The sequence below is a fragment of the Struthio camelus genome, chromosome Z, assembly GCF_040807025.1.
Source record: "Struthio camelus isolate bStrCam1 chromosome Z, bStrCam1.hap1, whole genome shotgun sequence".
Lineage (NCBI taxonomy): Eukaryota > Metazoa > Chordata > Aves > Struthioniformes > Struthionidae > Struthio > Struthio camelus.
In genome coordinates, this window is record NC_090982.1 from 50,022,649 (window position 1) to 50,046,481 (window position 23,833).

The window sequence follows — 23,833 nt, forward strand, 5'->3', positions numbered from 1 at the left end:
GCCAAATCTCACTTTCAATTTATATGCCTCTCTTAATGGGATTCTCTAATTAATCAATTGAAATTTTGGAGTAATTAATTCAAAGCTGATTTGAGATAAATGCAAATTCCCACTTTACATTCACTTAAGACCATAGTTCTATTGTATTATTTATCTCTTAATCCTGATGTTGAGTCAGTTAACCCAGACAGCTCCGTCCTACTTGCACACAGTGCCCTTTGATGAACAGGGTGTTTCTTTTCTGGCTTTAAACATTTTGAAGGAAATGTTTCTGCATATACAGGTAAAGACAGGAAAATATTCCTTTCTCACCAGCTCCTACTAACTGAAATAGATTAAAGCTTTCAGTCTACCATGTACTTGAGAATATATAAATTCTGTAAGTTGTCAGCCTTCAGGTTTATAGCGTTCTTTCATGCAAATGCTGACAAATGCTCCTTGACTTTAAGTCTGAATTAAATATTACTCTTTATTTAGCTGTTCCTTATTGGTTTGCTCTTTTACTTCATAGCCAGGCTGACTTTTCTGTGACAGCCATATAATATGAAGGATTCCTCTTTTCCTTTAACATTTCATTATTCTAAGGACAAAATAATGGAAAATAATACAGCAGGCCTGTGAATATCAGTACCAAAAGGTAATCTTAAACATATCTAATTGGGTAACAAAGGGTTTCTGGTAATCGTAGTACTGTTAGGAAGAAGTAGCTCCAGGACAAAATGGGTTTCAACAGTCCCAAATGTTACATGCCCCATAGTGAGCCTCTCCAACTGCAAAACTGTGTCCTGCAATCTGCTGTGCACTGAAAGTGCAAAGCCGAATTATAGGCAAACTTGCTGCCAGTCAGCGCAGCTGAGGATGTGAGCCAGATTTTGAAGTTCTCTCCTCTCTTAAAACAGACGATACCTTAATATGGCCTGAAGCAGGTTTGTACGCATCTCTTTTGCAGTGATTCTAAGCCTTTTCAACATTTTTAGTTACTGTTGCAAAAGGAAAAAAAAATCTTCTGTCTTGCTCTCCGCAAAGTGAGCATTACTATGACCTTCAGGTTAACAATCCATACGGCAGCGCTATTTTTAACTTAACTTGCAAGGGTTCTGCAGAGAGCGGAGTTAAAAGCTCCGCCATTAAAAATCGAATCTTTACCAACAGTTACCTCAGACTGTCACATGAAATGCTGGAATCATAACTATAGGTTAGCTGTTGGCACTATATGATTTATGCGTGGGTGGAGGTGGATATTTCAGATAGCGCTGTGTTAAGAGTTGGTGTTAAAGGTTGATTCCTACCACTAATTCCAGCGCCAAAATTACAATTGATTGGCTGTATATAACCACAGAAAGCTACAAAAATTAAGAATACGTCATCCCTAGTTAGATGGAAACTGTGAGCCCAGGAGGTCCTTAACAATTTACTGATATTTCAATGTACTGGCATCTTTGTTCCTGTCTGTGCAGCTGTAATACTTAGGTAAAAGCAGAAACCCACCTGACAAGAAAATTGAAATCTTTAGATCTGCATAAAGATATTACATAAATATATTTAATTAAACATTGCTACGGTCAACAAATAAACTTGCAAAGATCTGAGAATCTCATTCCTTTTTAGTTTGCCCTCCCATAAATTGAATCAAAGCAGCAACATTTCTAAGTGTCCAATTTGCATCCCAGATAAGGTGAACAGAGAGACAGACACTCAGACACACTTGAGCTACAGCCCAAATAACCTCTTCAAATCAAAGGGAAGAGAAAAAAGGCAGAAATGTTTTCTAAAACAATGTCTTTTGTAAAACAGGCGAACTTCCTTTGCTAATGATTCAGCAGCTTTCTAAATATTTCAGAAAATGGTAAGAAATATGTCTATAAGAATATTAAATAATGTAACATTTAAACTCCTTTGAAAACAAGAAAAGAGCAGTCCTGTAGCATTCTACAGAGAAGAAGCAACTAACCAAAGGCATTTCGGTGCCTAAATATGCAAATACGTATCTGATGGATTTTCAAACGTGTGCAAGAATGTGCCTTCCTCCCATTTTAATCATTCAGTTAGAAACCTGAATTGTGTCAGTCATTTAATCTATCTGTCATCATCTTCTGAAAGGTGGCCCTAGGTCCTTATTTCCAGGAGAAATGAGGAACCCTATAAAAGTCTCTTGGCTTTCCCAGTCGTGAAACCTCTAGAAATCACTACCCAAACAGAACACCCCGCCTGAAGCTGTCCAGTTGCCTTTCCCAGTGACTTCTAGCACAGGACTAATGAGACACTTTTTCATGGCTGGTGCACCCCTTATAGCTGGAAGAAATTAATGAGAACTAACGAGAGACTAACTTTTTTTCCTTTCTGTGTGACGTAACTCTTAATCCTCCTTGAACCACTGGAAATCGGAAGATTTACAGAGACCTGAGAATCCGGTTTTCAAAGTGCACTCACAGGTCCCAGATATCTTACTAGCAGTATGACAGTGTTAAACCACGCAAAATAAATAACTTGAAAAGACATCACTACTGTGTCCACTCAGACCCTAAAACTGAGAACAAAGTATAACAAATTACGGACGACCTGCCAGTGCATGAGGTGGTATAGTAGTCCTCCCCCATACTCTCCCTCCTCAGGCGTTAATCCCTTTTTCAGAGTCAGGGTTAGACGATACGTGATTCTTTATAGGTTATGTACTCTGCATCTTCTGAAATTAATTAAGAAGAACAATGGATGTATTTAAAGTAATAAACAAGCAGGCAGTAAACAGAATCAGTTAGCCAAACTGTAATTTTCAATTTAACACTAACACATATAGAGATACAAACAGAATGATATAAAATTCAATCCAATCCCTGTATCTCTGTAGAAAACCAATTTATTCATAAAAACACATTTTAAATAGCGATTTGATGGATAAGATGATCTTTGAATGGCTGAAGCAAATAATAGGATTAGAGTTGGATACAAACCAAAATCCTGGATATGAATATCACTAGGCTTTGGGAAAGTTCATATTGAGATTGCAATTTCATCACTACCTGTTGAACAGGGGATCCAGCCAGACTCACAACTTTGGGAAAGGCAGAGGCGTATCACTCTGAGATCAGACCTGTGGGGCTTCCGCTTCCTCCCACAGCTTAGCACAGACCTCTCATCAAACCAGAAAGCAGATCAATAACTACCGAGTGAGCAACTATTATTCCTATGTAATAACAGTCTGCTAGTTGCAACAACTGGTAAATAGGAATTAACGTAACATAAAAGTAATCTTTGTAGAATTCATTATCTCCTTCTTAAGCAATTAGAAGGTCTTGAATTCATTCCGATATGAAAACCAGAAATGGTGAATCAGGTATCTGCCTGAAAATCGGAATAAAAAACAGCTTGCATCCCTGTGAAGCTGTGAGGGATGGGAGCAGAGAGGGACCCTTCTACTTCCCCTTCCCTTTGCTGACCTTTTGGAGGTAGTGTATCCCTTCCCAGCCTGTGGAGGAATCCCATCTCTTCCCTTCCTCTTGGTCAGGTCTGGGAAGCAAGTCCCCCACCCAAAAGTCTGCGGTTTAATCCCCTGGGCATACGTAATTGGCACATTACGGGTAACAAGAGCACAGGTGTTTATTCCCTGCTCTGACCAGAGGATGTGGGAAAGCAGTGGGCACCGCACTGACCCTGAATTGTACGCTCTGTTGAGAGGGAAGATACATGAGCTTAGGTTTAGCTGTAGGTGCAACACCACGTGTTTTTTCGCAGTTTCTAGTCGCTTGGGAGACTGACAGAGCAAGCTTGCATCGGACAGCTAAATACTGTATGACATCGCATTGTGACAATGAAGAAAAGGAGGAAGAGCAGGTTTGGGAGCCTTGCTCTTGTTTTCCCTCTCCTGACAGAACAGAAGTGGCCAGGTCAGGGTGTTACTGTATCCCAAGGGACCGTTCAGGAAGCATGTGCTTCCTAGCACCACAGCTTATGCTGTGTCTCCCAAGGAAGAATTTCTCTCATTTGTCTCAGGCCTAGCATGGCTTTGCACTGTCACAAAGGTGGACAAAGAACTAAGGGTATAACCTGGCCCTGGGCATAAATGCACAGAACAAACAGGGCAAGAATTTTTACACCCTTGCAAAAGAATATTTCAGCCTTATTTCCAAATCAAAAGTGAAAGCATCAATACTAAGCTATCCTCTGAACCTTTTCATAATCGATTTATTCTAGCCCCTGCCTATTACAGTAACACCGATATGATTTTGACAGTAAACCATCACTTTTGTTAGTTTGCCAACTGTAATAATTTATCTTAGAGCTGAAGCCATTTTCAGGCAACACAGTTGAACAGTTAGGTGCTCACTGTCCCAGATTCCCAGAGAAATAGCCCCTCCAGGGCCCCATATGGCTTCGAGGGTGTGAGGCCAGTGCATCCTAAATACATCAGAAATACTGGGCTTGTTCTGTGCAATTGATCTGTGTGCGTAAATTCTGGCAATCCCAGATTTATTCCATATCCACAGGTCACCGTGCATTCTGAACGAGCTGAATTAACTGCATGGATTCTGGCATAATAGAAACCTGCAATATAAATCTAGGACATTAAGGACTGATTGGGCTCCTAGGACTTCCTTCTCTTTTGGTAACCGTGGCTGATGTCAAAAACATATTGAGTTCATGTTCTTCTTTAGAAAATGTGAAATCTTCCTCATTTTGTTTAAAACTTGAAAATAAATTCGCACCTAGTTGGCCAGCAAGTGACCCAGCCAAGGAAGATTACTTCAGCATAAAACATGCTAAAAAGGTAATTTAATTATTTTATGCACTTATATTGTTAATCATGATTCAGTTGCCCAAAATGTAAAAGCTTTGGCTGTGTAATCCAGCCTTAGGGTCCTCATTGTTTTGCAGTTTTTAAACCAGGAAGGCTGATTTAGAGGAAAAAAAACATATTTTGCTGGGGAAAGATGCCAAGACAGTTACCTTAAATATATAATGAAAACCCCATATAAACACACCATTATAGAGAATATTTAATTTCATTGTCTTTCCAACCACTCCCATAGCATTTTGGTTATAGAAGACAGTGCAACCAAATGTCAGGTACTCTTACTGTGAGGAGTAAAAAAGTAAGGTATTTATATGCACTGACTGACAGTTGCATAGGCAACTGAAGTCACTGCCTACCCTTCCTTTTAGCATCTGTCTGCTATAGAGAGGAGAGTTAATTCTGCACCCCATAAAAACATACCTATTCATAAATAAGTCATGAACTATCTACAGTCAAATGAATATTTTACTGGTAAAATGTGACTTACTCTGAGTTGGTGCAGGTTGGCTGACAGAGGGGAAAGTTCTACAGCCAAATGCCTTTAGCACTCAGAAACAGTCCTTTTCTCATTTATAAGAGTGTATGTAGACCAACAGTTTACAAAGAAATAATACAAAGATAAAACACAAGAAGAAAAACAGTAATGGTTCTTGTGGGTTACTGACTCCTATAATACATTTTGTAAGTCTGTATAAAGAGAACTTATAAACTATATCCCAAATTATACCCGTATAATTTATAAAACATATGTATTTACATACAATGCATTCATAAGAACTTACTTTGCTTTGCAATGGGTCCACTGAATTCTGAATTAGATGAAGTATCTAATTCCATGTACATTATCCATTTTAGTAATACATCTGTAAAACACCAAAGGAGTCTTTAAGATCCCTACAACAAAAAAGCCACTAGAATTTGCTAGTAAACTGCATAAAATAATATGTAGAATTTATTGTCAGGTAGCTTATAGGAATTCTCCAGTTGGAAAGCACCCCACAGCTGAAATTTAACACAACAGTGGTGAAAAATAACTAAGAACAGATTAACTGTTACAAACCTCGGTCACTTTTAGATTATATACCCTCTAAAATCATTGCAACATATTTCTAGATTAAACTTCAGCCATTTTATTCTCTTCCCCTTTCTCAAAAAAGCATTAGGAATTCAGCTTACTGGAAACGTATAGTTCAGTAGCAAATGGAAGTTTTGAAGGACTTATGGTTTTTAGACATCAGAGGTAAAGGAACAACTAGCAAATATTACTGCTTGAGACCTGCTAAAAAGTGAGCCCATGCCTTTGCACATGTACATGGTACTTTAGAAACAGCTAAAGCAAGCGGTCTCCACCTCAATGAGCTCACATTTCAGGTGAGGGAAGATAAGACATAGGGAAGGAATTCTCACTGGCTTTATTGAAAAGCAGGTTTTGACCTGAGTGGACAAGGAGGAGTGTGAAAGGATAACAGTGTGAACAAGGAATTGTTCCTGTCGTGAAAAATGTTGGGAAACATGCAGGATTATTTTTCAAAATTCAGTGGTAACTCTGAATACTCATTGTCAGACTTTGCAAATTTAAGCCAATCCAAAAGAAATTGCAAGCCTGAGTGAAGAAAAGGATGACACAAAGACAAAATGACTGACTACAATTTCTGTAACTCTCTTTGCTTATTACTGTGCTAATTTACATAGGTTAATGAAGAAAATACTGGTTATATTATGAGGCACGTAAGTTTGAATAAGAGTAGTTAGCCTTCATTTATGCTACTCAATTATATACCCTGTACTGTACAGGGTGAAAATGCTTGGGAGTTAAATGATGGGAGAGGATCTGTAGTTACATTTTTCAGGAAATGGTGTAAGAACTGCAATGAACAAAAATTCACAGCTGTAACAGTGCGTGTTTGTCATAGTAAAAATAAAAGCTACTGAGAGTTCAACAACACAGCTCTGTCTTCGATAGATCAATACTCGGGGGACAACGGAAGATATATTAATAGCTCACTAAGGAGAGTGTACCCTATCAAACAGAATAGATAGGAGTCAAAGACAATGACTTCATTTTCATGCATGAGGCCACACAAAGACAATTACTTTCAAGAAAATCATAAAGGATTATAATGGGTTGGGTATTTTGTCCAGAATATTCGTAAAGCAGAGAAAAAAGAGCATTGAGCGTTTTTAAAACAAAAAAATCAGTACAGATTACTAAATTCTTATAAGACATGGAGAGTATTTTAATATTATTGTGGTATAAATTATGACTAAAAAATATCTCCTTCATGCTTTTGAAGCATGCGTATGTCCCTAAGAGGAAATGTTTGGCAAACGCTCATTTCTTAGTGATTACCACGTCATGACCAGAGTATGAGCTAAGTTCCTGCAAAGGGATGTGCGCTCTGCCATGTTGAATGCTGTCTTACCTAATTCTTCACTTTGTTCTGCCAGAGCAGTACCTACCAACCTGCATTAGCCGTCTAGCCTCTTTACACAAAAGGAGAGAGAGTCGGGCGCTTTGGAAGGGGATCCACCGCAAGCAGAGTGCTGCATCAGAAGATAGTCTGCAGGGCAGGAAGGAGGTGGTAACATTCAATCCTCACATCTCCTGGAGATTATCAAGGTAAGACCCAGGCACATCCACAAGCATACCCTAAGCTACTCAGACACAGAAAACTGAAACTGCCTAAAACCTTCTGGTACCTCCAGCCATCAACAGGGGGCTGAGGAGAGGTTTGTGGGTCAGAATTGTTAGCTAAGATGCTTAAAGTGGGTGTTCAGTATCTGAATCCTTTTGTGAATGAAGCCCTACATACGTCAGGAATAAGATGTGTTACAGCTTTTATGCAACACAGAAAAAAAGCCTCGAGGTCAAAAATACCTCCTGAATTATTTGGTCCACTTTTTCAATGCGAAATAATGAGTTTTCAGAGTTCAGCACATTATACTTAAGTACTTTAAATTCTAACAATGTTACTTACATGACTTGTTTCCAGTCATGAACCAGAATTTTGACCGTAAGGTCTGAGCGTTGCAAGCTATATATTTTTTTTAGTCCCCTGTGGCAATAAAGGTATAAGTCTCAACCTATTTTAGAGGACTTTAAAGTGGTTAGGGATTTACATATGGCATCTCCACACAGTCACAGAATTACCCCTTTAGGTGTTGTCACAAGAACGGATTACTTTGGTAGGATATTCAGTTCTAGCTCCAGCCTTTGTCTTGGGGGCCAGTTAATCTTGTATCCTTTCCTGCCCTGGTACAATTTTAAGATTGTCACAGGAAGGATAAATTTCATGCCATTTTCTGTTCTCATTACAATCTTCACATTGTTATGAGAATGGATTAATTTTGTTCCATTTTCTGTCCTCATTACAGTCTGTTATGAGAATGGATTAATTTTATGACATTTTCTTCTCTCATTATAATCTTTGTTATGGGAATGAGAATATGTAATGAGAATGAGAACATATCAAGCATTAAAGGTCTGTGAGAACTCATGACAAAGACTGTAACAAGAAGAGAAACCGACACCCAATCCATTCTCGTGACAATCTTAAGATTGCAAAGAGAACCCAGGTTAAAATTATATTCATCCATTCATAAGACAAAGATTGTTGAGAAAATGAGAATTGAGACAAAATTAATCAATTTTTATGACAATCTGGACATTGTATCTAACCTTACAGTATATTTTTGAAAGACAGAGACACAGTAAGACTGTGTGAACAGCCCTATATAAGAACGTATTGCTTTCAAGATTTGGGGAGATACAGTCAGTGTAGTCTGAGTCATGAAAAGATAACTGCACAGTATACCATCCAGATATCATTAACGGAAAACAGGATCCACAGAGAGCTTTTCCACGTCAGTGGAAATCTTCCCATAGACTTCAGTACAGCCAGGAATTTACCTCAAATTCTGCTTTTTCAATTCATTCAGAAGATGAGTGTCTTTCCTGAATGAGGACTGCAGCATTTCTCCCTCAGGATTTTCAGTATTAAAGTAAATGCAAGAAAAATTCAGGCTTAAAAAAAGACTCAAATATTACTATATTTCAAAGAGACAAAATTAGCTCTGTTTAGTACCCGTTTACATCAGCGCAACAACGGGTCCAAAGAGAATAGCAGAAAGGTAGGTAAAGTCTGTTTTCCAATAATTTAAAACTATCAATGCCTCCAAGATTTTGGACCAGGTGTACCACCCGAACTGAAAGACATGAGCTCCATAAATCAAATGAAGTCTTCTGGAATTACGAATTTTATTGTAATGACTGTCTCAATAGTTTGTACCAAATGGAAAGCAAGTAACAGGTAGGAAATTTGGTAATTTTCTAAAAGCTGCTAAAAGCCTGCTCTCTTCAGGTATCTAATGTCAAATGTAGAAAAGGTAGAGAGCTTTGAAGCCAGATGGAAGAGAAAGAGCAATAAAAAACAAGAAAAAGAAAGAAATGTTACTCTACGGTCAAATAAAAACATTGGTGCTGTATCCAAACAGAGAAATGGTTGCAAAAGAAGACTTAATACTACAACTTAAGTATCATGCCAATAGCAGCACTGTTGTCAGCTGAGATTTCAACTCAAACGAGTAAGAATGATTGCTGACATTACTTCAAATTCAACACAGATACCTATGTCTCAGATCTAATCACAGCTTCTATACTGGTATGTTATGGGGAAATTTCATGCTCCCCACTGCCCAACACCTACTGTTTTACATTAACCACCTTCTGCAACAGAAAACTCTCTGGAAGGGAAGTTGCCCAGGCTGTTTAAGTTGTAAGACTGACACACTTGACGGTTGTCTCACATTGTCTCACAACCTTAAAAATTCCAAGGCTGTGTTTTACTCAAACTGTAATCAGTGGCAGTTTCAAATGAAAATAACAGCAACAGGAATAATAGGAGTTTGCTTACTGTACAACCAGTTGTGAGCAAACCACCAGGCACTGTGGTAATACTGAGATAAACAACAAAAAGCAGTGGAAATGGTGGAAGAAATTATGTAAGGAAGAAGAAATCTTTCATTTAAAGACAAATATTCAATAGCAGCACAAAACTGTGCAGAGAAAACCACCAACTCCTACACTGCACAGCAATGAAGCTTCATGTGCTTGCTGTACAGCATGTCAAAACTTAAACTAATTTGTGTTTACACAAAAACTGAGCCCCATTCACATTCCCTATCATACAGGAGCCATAATAAAACGTATGGGACTACCCTCTAGCTAGACTACGACAATGACCATGTACTACGCATGCAACTGACTTAGTAAGTAGATATGAAGATTAGTGTGGAGAAGAATACTTTTAAGTGCTATTTATCTTGCTTCATGAATTAGTGGAAAAATTTATAGGATCTTTTTAATCAATAAGGCCACAGAATGAGTCTATGACAGAGGTCAATATTTTTTATTCCGAAAGAGCTTTAACTGGAGATGTTCACTTTGATTATGTTGCTCTAGGGAAAAGAAATCAATATTCTGTTGCATGTTGCTCTATGTAATATCCAAATCAAATGGTTTTTAGCTGTTTGCATTAACATAAAAATTTAGACTTAGATCCTCAAACTTATTTAGACATCTGACTCTCACTGCTTTCAGTGGGAGTTAGATGACCAAATGTCTGTTCTTCGGTGCTCTTAGATTTGCCTCATTTGAAGTCTGAGTTCTAACCCTTCAGCATTACAGAACAGGAGTCTTTGCACCACTTACAGACCTTCTTATAAGAAACTCTTAAAATTTCCTGCCCCAAAGATAATAATAACAACTTATAATTAACATTTAACGCAGTACAGAAGTCTGAACACTTTCAAAAATTTATTCAGCTAGTGTCCAAGCCTTGCAGTATCTCACAGCATAGCAACACCACTGCTGTGAGATGGGTTCCACTCTGTTGTCTTTGTGAGATATTTTCAGATAAATAATGCAGTATCCTTTGTTCTTCTGCTTCTGGTGCAAAAATATCCTTTATTTGACCATAGCACGCATACAACTTTATATGACAACAGGACTTCTTGTGAAGCACAACTGTTGCAATCGCAGTTTTCAGTCTAGATATGTACCGCGTTATTTTCAGAACAAATATTTTGTTGTGCCTTACCAGTGCTTGTGTGTGTCTTCACGTCCTCGACGCATTTGATGTTGGGCTGCCACAGTATAAGCTTTCTTGGTTTTCATTTTCTGTTGAGCAAAATAACAGCAGTTTTTTATAGTAATTATATATTATTTTTATTATAAAATAACTTCTGCGGTTTTGCAGTGCAAACAGTTTAAACATAAAGCCGCTGTTAGAAATTACGACACTGTGGATCCTGATTGTCAATAATTTCCATGCCACTTAAAAGGGCTTTCATGTAAATGCCTGCTATGGGCTGTACTATTCTCAGACAGTCTATCTCAGAGAAGTGAGAGCCTTACCTACACGCTTTATTAGTTTTTCCTTTCCAAAAAGGTTTTAAAAGAAATCTATTACCTCGCTATTTAGGGTCACTAACTCCTAATCTCAAATATTTAATGTGCATTTTACAGTAGCATTTCATGGTTAATTAGCTCAAATTTTTCTTAACTTCTACCCTCTCAAGTAATCTTAATGTCTTTGTTTACTCCTTGAGGTAAAATTGATGACCTCAGACCTATTTAATCTCTAGGCATACGTTATTGTATTGCTATCACTTCTAAACATGTTCTCTTTAATATGTATGATATATATTTTACTTGCTTAGCTTTGACACAGGAGTGGTAGCTCGAAGCTTCTCTGAGTCTTCTGCCGTTTTACCTTAATTCATATTACTACATATCAAAAACAATTATTTATAGGATCAAAAATACATTCTTTTCTTTTCTTCCCGTGGAATAACTCAAGAGCCCCAAACAACACAAACAGCAATACAGGGAAATGGAGTCTCTCAAGGAGTGATGGAACGTATATAGTGTTTTCTAATGGCGCTGTGCAGAACCCTGCTGATGAACTACGAAGCATGGAGAAACAGCTCGCAGCTGCCATCTCATCAATAATTTCCCCATTATAGACAACGGTAAACGTTTCAGTTTGGTGTATTTACGCAGTTATTTGACATTTATAGATAAATAAATTTTTCCATCCATTTTCATCAACAATTATGAGCAAGTGTATTTGTACCCAATTCTTCTACTCACCTAATGATTTTCAAAGTGAAAAAACACTACCTCCTTATAGCACCTACCTGCTTTAAGGTGTTGGAACTCTCCTAAAGGCAGTGCTCATATAATATATGGGCTCATTTAACTATACTTCTATTGAATTGGAAGCAGTTACTTTTGTCCCCACTCCATTCAGAGAATGTATCAGACGAAAGATGTGTCATATTTTTAACTCAACATTTGGTACTTTTCTCCCCACAATAACTATGTAACTTAAGTTTGTAATTTTCACAGATATTTAATTTAAAAGCTCTTTACAAGTTATGAGCTCAGCGCTATCAGCTGGAATTTTACTTAATTTTCTTCTACAATTTTTGAGGCGGGGAGGAGTTCCTTCAGTTGCATCATCTTTCATTCCAACATCACATTTGTTCATGAACATATATTAACTGCCACCCAAATAAATGCTTCATCTTCTCTGGGACTTCTGACCCGGATTTGCGCTTTGCCACACTCTTATCATATGAAGATCCCTTCCGATCTCTGTGCAAAGTCAGTCTAAAGTTACGTGCAAGCTCACGCAAAGTGATGCCACCCACTGTTCCCCCCCCAAGAACATCAGATTGCTTCCACGAACACTTCCAGTTCAGTGTTTCCCTTTTTCATCAGCTCCAGTTTTAATTATCAAACTTTTCTTTCTCACATCTCTTCCCCAGCATTTTTGATTCTCTCCAATATTCTGAGACTCGTCCAGATCCCATAGGCTTCCATGCAGAGTGAGAGGCTCTCTTTGCTTTGCAAGTTTCCGCTATAATGGTAAGGGGTTTTTTTTGTGTATTGCCTTCACTTACTTTTGCTCTAGACTCTAACTGTGACCAGACTTCTTATTAAGGATTGAAAAACTGTAAAATCATCTTTTGAGGCTCAAATAATTAAAAACTCTTCTACATTTTCCTCTCTGCTTTGTATAAAAACCTATTTCTCATGTAATTCATTCTTAGATGTAAGACAGTACTTCTCATAGAAATGTAATATGGATTCACAGTTATCTTCTTCTGTTCAAATTTACTTTAAATTATTAAAAACATCGGTGGCTTCACAACTAGTTGTAGTAAAAAGTAAGTCTACAATTTGACATTTTGGTTCCTGCCCACTGCTTTTAGAAACAGAATAAAGCACCATTTTTATCTTTTTTTTTAGTTATCTACCATGTCTTCAAAGCTGTTCAGCTTTGATAGGACTTTAATTGCTCTGTTCTTTCATCTAAGGACACTTCTGAATGTTTCTCCCCAAGTACACTGCTCAGAAGATCCTCAAAGCAGAAAAGAGAGTTCAGTGTCTGAGTCTCAGCTGATCAGCATTGTGTAAACTTTGCGCAGTATCACAGCCAGCCCCAACTCGTTCCTGCTGTTTCAAAGTTAATGATACCAGTTCCCATTTATCTTTCAAATTATTGACTTTAGTTCCTACAAAACCAGTTCCTTTAACCCCTTGTGAGAGGTTTTCTCTGTGGTCGGCTGGCTAGGGGTTCCAGCACATTTCTTAACAAGATTATGCATGTGGCTGCATACTTGAGAAGTATTAGCTCAGCTGTAACCCATCCATGTGACAAACTGTGGACCCTCCTGCTGTGAAGAAAGGACAGTCACAGCATTTCTTGTAGAATGATGGAATGACTGATTGTACCATTACAGCACGCTTTTTAGATCTTGTTAGATAATCTGACACGTAGACTCACTACTTTAAATAAAGTATTAAATAAATATTTCTGCTTTTAATCTTCTCCTCTCCCTGTAGAGTACACAAAGGCAGGAACTAGTTTCACAAGATATGTAGCCATGCACACATTTGTACAAATAATGGGCATTTAGATGTCTAAATCTTACAAGTCATAAATGTGTCTATGGTATACTTGCAAAAGGTCAGTACCTACAGCGTGCAAAAAGCAGTAAGAAATGCGGGGCTCCTTTTCATACCATCAAACATTCTTTTGCACAAATTAATACTTCAGCAATGCTTCTGAAAAGTGCTTACACCCCATTGAATTCAGACACTTACATAAGAGCTTTCCTGAATTAATCTCTAAATACTTTAACACAATACAAAAACATTAAAAATAATACACTGCTCTTTCTATTTTTCATATACCCTTTTGCTATGGCAAAATGTTACTAATAAATCCAATTGAAATGGCATTTTTGTGCTTGGTGATTGTAGTATGAATCAAGGAACACATTTTGAACCGTCCTTATATTGGATTTTTTTTCAAGTTGCTAGAAACACTATCCATATAGGCAGCAAAAGTTTAATCCAACCACTATGTTCTTGTATATTTTTTATTTTCTACGTGAAAGGGCAAAAGAGATCATTTGAAATAAGAACCGATTCGAGACCCCACCAAAAATGATCTTCATTTACATCCAGACATTTGTCAAGGTTTAAAGTTTTGGTTTAATTTGTTTATCCACAGTCTACCTATCATACTTCCTTCACTATCAAAAGGTCAATCCTAGAGCAAAGAAGGCAAACTGTCATTTGGAAAATTTCCCTACAGACACACAGTTTCTGGTTTCTCCAATTATATCTGTTATGTTTGAGAGGAGTCTCTCTAACTATTCATACAATTACTTCATCTTTATTCTTAAAATACCTTCTTTAAGCATAAGCTAGTGGAAAGTTGAAATTTACATTTCATAAAACTGTGGCATTTTTGAAATGAAATGCACAGGCAAAGAGTAGACCTTCTAAATTTCAACCAGCCATCCAAGGAATAAGAAGACAATTGCTCCTGTTTGATAACAGCATTGTTGCATTATGTTGAAATCACTGCAGCTTGTGTGAAATGTACATTAGACTTAAAAAATTCTGCCTTTTTTGTCCATTCCAGATTCTACACCTCCACCTGTTTCCCACTACTCATGGTATCCAGCTCTAACACTTCCAGATTTTATAGCTTTCTTGCTTTTTAAATTATGTTTAGAATCCTTTCTTGACTAACACGCTCAAAATGAAATGGTTAAAAGTCTTAAATATTTATATTTAACTTTCATTCACACCTCTGAACTAATAAATATGTTTTCTCAATGACTGTAAAAGCAGGATAGCATTATCTCTAATAGGCATCTAATTCTAAGCGTCATAGAAAATCTGCTCTGAATATTTAGTTACTTTCCTCGGTTTGTATTTTTTTGGTTTATCTTTGAAGACAGGCTTTCTCTCTTACATTTTTAACAAATAACATCAGTAGTTTTCAGTCTGTTTCCTTTTCTTCCTAGCCTGATGAGTGCAAAGCAGAAGGACACCAACTAAAATGAAAAAAGCATCTATTAAGAGGTTACAGAACCATTTAAATTGTTTTGCATATGATGGAAGCATTAAAGTAATACTGTTCTCCTAAAGAGGGTGGTAAGAGCAATACCAGCTGCTGGTGTCCACAGGCAGTAGCATGACCCATATTTACAGCCATTTGCCTTTGGCACCCCAGCCTAAGAAACCAGGATCTGCAGGTATGGGTGGGAGAACCTGGCACACCTGCAGCACAAGCCCAGAGCAAGGCAGATCCCTAATACAAGACCAATAATATGGCACTATGATCACACTTCTAGCTAAGTGGAGTTTTAAATGTATAAGCCAACTTGAGTACTCAGCCTATTCAAGAGAAGAATAGTTAAAAGTGACGTTTTTCTTAGGTTCAGAATACTCACAGCTTTCCTTGGTTAGCATATGTGAAAATGGACTGTTTCTTATTTATTAATCCAAATGCAACTCTATCTGCTTAATTTAGGCATCAAAATTTGACATTTCAGTTCTGTTTTGTATTCATACTCCAGGCTTTTCAAAAGCTTTGCCTTGTAGAGGATTGGACTACAATCTTTTACCATAGGCGCAGCCCCTGAAGAATATTTCTATCAGTCAGATACTATTCTGGCGAGGGTTGATTATTTGATAATAGCCAAAGTTACAACCTGATCCTGTTCATTGTTTGGATGCGGTATGGTAAGTTGTCCGGTCAGCTCCTTCTAGGTCTACCGTGCCTCAGCTGAGTCTTCTAGTCACTGTTCCTGGTGTTCTGTGGAGCCCTCTTGTCTGAAACCTTTCTTTGCACGTAGAATTCTTTGCTCTTCAGCTTCCTGGGCATTGCAAAACTGTATATCAACTTCCTTAAATGCTTCCCCACCCCTTTAGTGCTTACAGATATTTTTGCAGACTTCTATTGAACCTTGCCTTCTTGCTATCTGCTTGTAATCTGATTCTCACTTTAAGCGGTCTAAAATTACGTTGGCATTATCACCTAGACAGATTTCCTTCCATGCAGATTTATTTGTCGTTTAAGGCTTGGATTCATTGCGGCATCATGGAGCATTCTCATTGATCCAGTTAAACTGGTAAGTCAAACATATGGCTATCCGTCTAAAAGAGGATGCATGCATGTGTTTCTTTTCCTGCCTAGCTATTATTCCTATAACATTTGTTTGTTTCTCTGCTGTTACATTAAATGCTCATCTTAGTTATAAGTTCCTCCTAAAAGACTTCTTATTAATTATCAATTAATTATCACGTGAGAATATTAGAGTTTCTACTTCCTTCTCCTTTTTTTCGGTCTTCTTGCATGTAAGAGTGCCAGATTCCTTTAACAAACAAACAAAAAAACCACCAACAAAAAACACTTCTTAAATAAAGTGTGTATTATTCTTGCCATGTCTGTCTTGATATACCCAGGGACCTGGCATCTCTTTTTGGAGAGACTGCCGTTCCATTAGAACAGGCTAGCCGTTGAGACACAATCCCACTACTGTCTTGACGGCTTCTCCAAGATTACTCATCAGAGAGAAATCAAATATCTCTTCTGAGCAAGGATATCTGGCTGGAATAATTTTTAATAATTGGGTATGTGCTGCCACATCGATAACAAACAGTTCTGGAGATGAAGATACATGAGAAAGCAGGACTTCCCAGTCCAAAGCTGAGGGGGAATAGAAGAGGAGAAGGAAGAGCTGACTAGTAAGCTGAGCACAAGCAACATTTTGCTAGAAGATGGGCTGGCAGCAGTGAATTGACCTTGCTGTAACAGATAGCACAAGAACGAACTGTGATTTATTAGCAGGGTTCTACAACACTGGACTGAACTTCTGACACAGACTTATTAATAAATTTAACTCAAGTAAGATTTGATATAAGACCATAGCAAAAAATGGAGCTTCTAATTCATGATGGAAGTTATGATACAAAATGGACATTACAGTGAGACTCTTAGATTTTGCGCTATGTTCCAAAACCTCAAAACTCTTCTTTCAGTTTTCTTCATCTCAAAAAATCCTATATTTTATGTAGTAGTAAAAAAAAAAAACTACTTGCTCAGGTTTTATTACTCTTTCAGACTACATCTTCAGTTTTCTTATTAGTGTGCCCAATTTTCCATTCCAGATTTGTAATGCACAGTGCACTCTGAAGTGTGTTTCACACAAGTATTACCTCATTTGTGTTAAGGCGGAAGCAGTTCTATAAATCCCCATATATCATTCCTGAACTATTTTTTGATCCCTTTATTCAAGGTGTTATAGCAATTTAAAAGGGAGTTAGTGCAGATTTTCTAAAAATGGTCTGTAGGATTACCTAGCTAATGGAAAAGGTTATTTTTAAATGATAAAAAGAAAAAAATGCATGGACTTATTTGGAATTTAGCAATCATAATCTTTTAAAAAGTTGCAAGCCAGCTTTTCCTTCAGTAGAAAAGAAAACAGCTGAGATCATTAATTTATCTATAGCAGTTTTAAAGATGAAGGAGGGAATGAGTTGAGATTACAAAACTTAGTTGTGAAAAAAGTTTAACAGAGGTGAAAAGCCAAGTACTAGATCCACCAACTCATCTTGCCTTTTACAAAAGGTGACATTGGCAGTCTAGTGAAAGACACAGAAATTACTGTGCATCCTTTACAAAGCAGAACTCCTAAGACCACCTTTAATATAGGAGTGCTAGAGGCATGTGGGATTTTTTTTTCACCTCATTTGTTGTGTACAACATTCAAAAACCGTATGGGTGGGCTAGAGGAGGTTGGAAGCGATAATAAGGAAAAATATCACACATTAGCTGCATTCTTCACAGACAATGACAAAAAAATAATTCTATACTTCCCTATCAGACCTTGTCATTAGCACACAGAAGGCTGTTTTGACAATGTTGAGCAGTTTTGCTTTATTTCTTTGTTTCAGAATCGGCATTCTCACTCCATTTCCCGGAATTGGTTCTTCAATCTAAATAGTCAATTATCTTGCTTACAGAAAAAGCATTTAAATTCGTGCATTTTCACTACTTTCAAAGGAGGTTAAGAAAATTTCCATATGATATCCCACTGCCTACAGCAGTTTAAAAGATTTAACGTGTTTTTTTTTTCTTTTTTCTCTTCCCTGCCTTTCTGAAGGAGATAGCAATCATTTATCTCAGCAAGACATTTTTCTTGAAGAACAGTAAGCAGATAGAGATGACACCAGTGGCCGTTTAAGCTGATCCAACCTATTTGTCAATAGTGAGACAGGGCAGAAGGTGATACAGACTCCATTTAGTTTTATTGCAGCCCAGGAATTTCTACCTGCCTAATATATCGATGGTATTTTTTTGCATTTGTTCCATAAAAATCCCTTGTCAATTGACTTTCGTAGGGGGAGATAAGATACTGTGTCTTTCTCCTTCAACCAAAGGTAGAGATAAATCAGTGCAGGGGAATGTAGATGGCAGGCAAGAAAAGTCTGAGCCATTATTTACTCTCCACTTGACAAAGACAGAAACTGGAACATTCCTTAACACTTTTTTAATCATGGAAGGTCATGGATCTGACAATCACACTGAGCAGAGCTATTTACAAAAAAAAAAGCTTTGGTTCTCAGAACTCATCTGGCAGAGATCCTTCAGTACCTCCAAAGAAGAGGCATAGATATTTTTTACAGGTCACCTGTCTCAGTCTGTGGGCTCAGGGCTTATGTCTTTCCAGTCTGTATCAACGTCTCTAACGCAAGAAAAGATAGGGGATAAACAATGAGAGTTCTTTCTACATCTTCGTTTTCCTGCAGTTGTGTACTACCCCATTAAGATTCAAAGGAAATTTGGGAGTTCAAAATGTTAGCAGACACAGTAGTGGTGTTGAAATAAAGTCTCTCTGCTCTTATTCTCTATATCTTTGCTTATTCATAAAAGTAATTGCAGCCCCTATTGAAGATAAAGACATTCAAGGAGTGCAAACAGTAAACTGCAGCATGAGTCTGTAATTTGTGACTATCACAAGGCTGCCAAAAGGGGAAAGGATTAAGAAATGTCATCCCAATATAAATGGTAAAGAAAGGTGAATTATACACATCTGGCAAATCACCAGCTCACAAAAGCAGAGCACATCAGTCTTATCATATCCCTTGAGCCCAGAGGAGTAAGTGCACAGGAGCTGTTGTGAATTTGCCCCTTGTCCCCATGTGAGGACCTGAGTGAATCAAGGTTAACTCATGTCCCCTGTCTCCTAGCTCTCATGTGCAATATCTTCTGATATACCATGCTTGCACCTATCCAATGACAGCTTCTAGCAGGAGCCATTCACAAATGAAGCACTGAGACAGATACAGTGATATCCTCTTCTGTAGACCATGGGGAATCGGAGAAGACAGTAGTAGCTTCAAAACACATCTGCATTTCTCCCATCCTGGAGCTGGCCTCAGGGCTGCTCTTAGTTATATCCAGCTGCCCTAAAAAGTCATTTTGGCCTTAAATTCCCTGGCTTTTTTCTCTTGTCCTGAGTCATGATTTTCCAGAGAAATTTGATTTTCAGCTCACTGGAATTTATAGCCTGTCTTAATCAGAATAGCTTATTCCATCCCTTAGGAAGGCACACACCTACTCGCTATAGGCCAGCATCTGCAAAACACCTCTTGCAAATCAGTGGTGAGAATCTTCTACCTTGCACCACAACTGACATAGAGGCCCTCTGCTCCGTATACCTACACTTAGTTGTAATACAAGGAATTAGATTTGCCCCTCAGTAAAAGATCAATATACGGAAGGAAGGCTTGAAATAACTAGCGAATCACAGAAAACCCAGCTACACCCTGTATTCATTTTCTTCCTCTCATATTTCTATCTATCTTCCACATAATTATTTGTTTTAAAGCTGAATGAGAAAACAAACTCAGAAGAATGTTTGTTCATCGAAAATAGATGAATGGTCTCTTAAATGCATGTTTAAACTACTGGAATAAACCCTATATTCTGACATCCAAATTGAAGAAGCATTTCTGTACTGCAGAGATAGCATTTGCATCACATAATGAAAGGAGTAGGATAACAATTACTTTCCCTTATTGAATAGGTAAGTAAATTGAGTCTGAAAATCCCCATAAACAGTAAGTGTGGAAGTTAGGTCTTCTCACAGGAGGCTTAGCCCAAACACCAGTCCCTTTCTTTGAAAAAAAAATCCAATCATTTTTATTTAAATAAATGTGGTTTTCACATTTTAGTTGAAACTAAGAGACTTTTTCCCTGAAGACTTCTGGATTTCTTTGACTTACTGGCCCCAGAATTAAGTTTTGAAATTACTAAGACTCCATTCATGTGGAGGACACATGAAAGATGAACAGTAAAAGTATGAACTTAACATATTTTCTTTAGTTTTGATATGTTCTGAAAAATAAAATCGGCACAAGTGGGGCATAAATAATGACCAACTTCAGATGTTCTCTTTCTTTCAAAAGTCTAGTGGAAAATGCTTTTCAGCGAGATGAATGAATGTCATATGTGAGATGAATGAATGTCATATGTGAGTGCCAAGGGGCAGGATTTAGTCCTACCTTGAGTAATTCCTTTTAAAAGACATTTTGCTGAGAGTTAGGTTGTATAATACAATAACTTTACCAATTTTAGTAGCTGTATTACATTAAAAAGACAAAATAATTTGTCCACCTGTATTCATCTAGTTTATTTAAACTGCTCTTCACTTTGGCAAATTTTCTACTTCTGATAAAAAAATTATCAGGCCCTCTATTTGTTTTCAAAAACCTATCCTTAATCTCAGAAGGATTTGAAAACCCAAAGAAATGCCAATTTTCAGTTAAAGCGCCGCCTTTGGTTAAGTCTTGCTGGCTTATGTTTGGAATATTATTGCTGAAATTTGGTCTCCTGATAGGAAATACAGCTCATATTAAATGGTCTGATAGCCAATGAGCTTCTGGCTAAGACACTGGACTCAGAAACCATGATTCACTGTTTCACTCTGCCACAGATTCTGAGAGACTTTGAGCTGAATGCATTATTTTGCAGTGCCTCAGTTTTATAACTGTAAAATGCTGATAAAAAATATTAAAATGTAATCCTAGTGAATGAGGTCTAAGGCAAAGCATATTGATCCCCAGAGAACCCAGCAGGGATTGAAACCTAGACTGGAAGAAAGCTCTGTTGGTGTCTGGTGTAGAGATGGGGAACTGAGTGAAAGCAGTCACTCAAAACTTGTTCAATTTGCATTTTATGTTTTCATCATATTTACGTTTTGTCATATTTTATGGGCATGTTTGCATTATGTGCAAGTCTGGGCAAGCTAATGGTGCTAAAAACATGCCCTAGGACGAGTATGTTTCCAGTGTAATATTTTGCAGCTTTAGCATGCAAAAGTGTCTGGATGAGAGGACATGAAGATGGTGCTTTCTGTCAAGAAGAGCTGACTGTGGGCCTATGAGTTGTGGTAATCCTTCTGAAGAGCAAAAGCCCTTGAAGAAGCAGAAAAGGTAATGGAAAAGAAGAACGGACACATGGAACGGCTGGTGTGTGAGGCATTGCTGTGTAGATAATACAGTTACAGGACCTTACCATGAGTGGGGTAAAACTATGTGCAGTAGAAAGCAACCAGCAGAACTACTAGTTGTTTCTCCATGACATGAGAATGGAAGGCTTGAAATCACCATTGTTTTTCTTTAGGAAAGCAGTAGCTGCTTGTCTCATGTTATGCTGTTTATCTTCTTGTTCTCATTTTCATCCCTCTCTCCCCTAACACACTGTTTTGCTAAGCCATTTGATTCATCATCTGTGAGTGGAGAAGAATAGCTCATTGAGCACTCAGTCAGTTTAATGTAATTTCCCCACTTTCTAGGTGAGTGCTCCAGCAGCATGTAATAATGATACCCAGAAATTAAATCCAGCCCTTGTTGTTGCTAGCCATGAGGTAGAGAGGGCGAATATAAAGATCCTTTACTTACATTAATAAGGCCTCCAAAGGCCCAGTGATGAATGAAAATACCTCATTTGTATGCATGTGGCTAATATTTGCACAGAAGCATCTAGTAGGACAATTAAAAGGCTATTTGAGGTTGCTGGTGGAACTGTACACAGACCAGGACCTTCTCTTTCTCAGACACCCATTCCCAAAGATTTTGAAAGCAAGATACAAAGGAAACCACAACAAAATTTCCAGTATTTCCAAATACTAACCCAGCTTCTTTAATGAAAAGAATGGGATTAGTCAGCTGCTTTTTGCAACTCATGCGTTCTGGGACAAAAAGATATAATGCCAATTGGAGAAAAATTTAGCTTAGTTAATTCGAAATGGAAGGAAAAACAAAGACAAATGCTTGGTCTGCTTTCTTTCATTGTCTGTAAATTACTCAGTGAAGTACCCAAGATGACAGTATTAAAATCAAGTTTATAGAATTTGCACATACCATTGAAATGGGAATAATAATAACAAACTCTGAGGAACAGCCTGGTCATTTACAGAAACATTTCTTTATGAACACTTCTCTCAGGAGGAGAAAAACAGTTTGGCAACCAGATTTTAAAATAAATCCTCCAGTGATGCAAATAGTGTTGTTTACTGTGGGAGCTCTACATTGATGAGAGTCTAAGGGAAGCAAATAGATTGCAACTGTAAAATTTGATTGAAATGGAACATATTGGAAACTCTAAATTTAAAGATAAGGGCTGCAATTTTCTGACTAAACATGTGTAATAAGGTACTGGTGATCAGCACTGATTCACAGCTCTACGGGCTCTGCAAAGTGAACCCAAGACTTTCTCCTAGGAGGGTGGAGAGGTGACAAGTAACAAGAAAATGGAGTATATTTTGCATACTCACAGAAGAGTTTCTAAACTCTTCATATTGCAACATATAGGAGATGATTTCTTACTCCTCTGAGCAGAGGAATTAAAGTGCGTCAGCCTTACAAGAAATGGCAAGAAGACATGAGTCATTTTACTGCTATTGGTTAAACTATTATGTTGTCACCTTGAATTCTGCATTCACTCTTGTTCTCTTTATATCAGAAAGGACAGGCCAGAAGCAGAAGTGTTTCATGGTTCTATTTTATAAGACATAGCACTTCATTTTTATATGTCATAATATTTTTGCACACAGGGCTTCATAATAATAACAGTATTTAACTATTTGCACTCCACTTCCATTTATTCATTAATGGGCAGTCTTTACACCATCCCATACTGTTTTTCCACACACTTAGAAAAAAAAAAAGAAACAAGACAGTCAGCAAAATCGGTATCCTTTATAACCTAAAAATAAGTACAAAATAATAGAAATAAAACTACATCTGTAGTTAAGGTTGGAATTTTCTTCACAAATAAGGGAATAGCTTAAAAAGTTACATGAGCGTGAACTTATTAACCTGAGTCTGGACTCTTTTAGGGTTATATTGGGAAGGTAAATGTAGAGATATGAAGTTATTAACCAAGAAACGAATACAAAAATAAGGGAGTTTGTATCGATGTCTAGTAATAATAATAAGAAGAAATTGATTTCATTGCAGAGAAAAAACATAGTGTCCTGCCTGCTAAAGTTGCAGAAAAGGAGAAAATAAGATGATGGGATACACAGGAAAGAGACTATGGTATAAATCAGAAAGAGTAGGACTATCTATGTATTAAGTCCTGTGCAGACTGCGCTCGTGTTTGT

General features: G+C 37.5%; 1 long non-coding RNA gene across 2 annotated transcripts in view; it reads right to left on the bottom strand.

Moving 5' to 3' along the window:
- Window positions 1-1,276: 1,276 nt before the first annotated feature.
- Window positions 1,277-23,833, bottom strand: part of LOC104140168 (uncharacterized) — a 34,601-nt gene continuing 12,044 nt past the window's right edge. For both annotated transcript variants that reach the window (XR_011137844.1, XR_693236.2), the window contains 3 exons: window positions 10,888-10,967; window positions 5,572-5,652; window positions 1,277-2,683 (listed from right to left, as the gene is read on the bottom strand). This is a non-coding gene — a long non-coding RNA (uncharacterized lncRNA). The remainder of the gene's footprint in view (window positions 2,684-5,571; window positions 5,653-10,887; window positions 10,968-23,833) is intronic.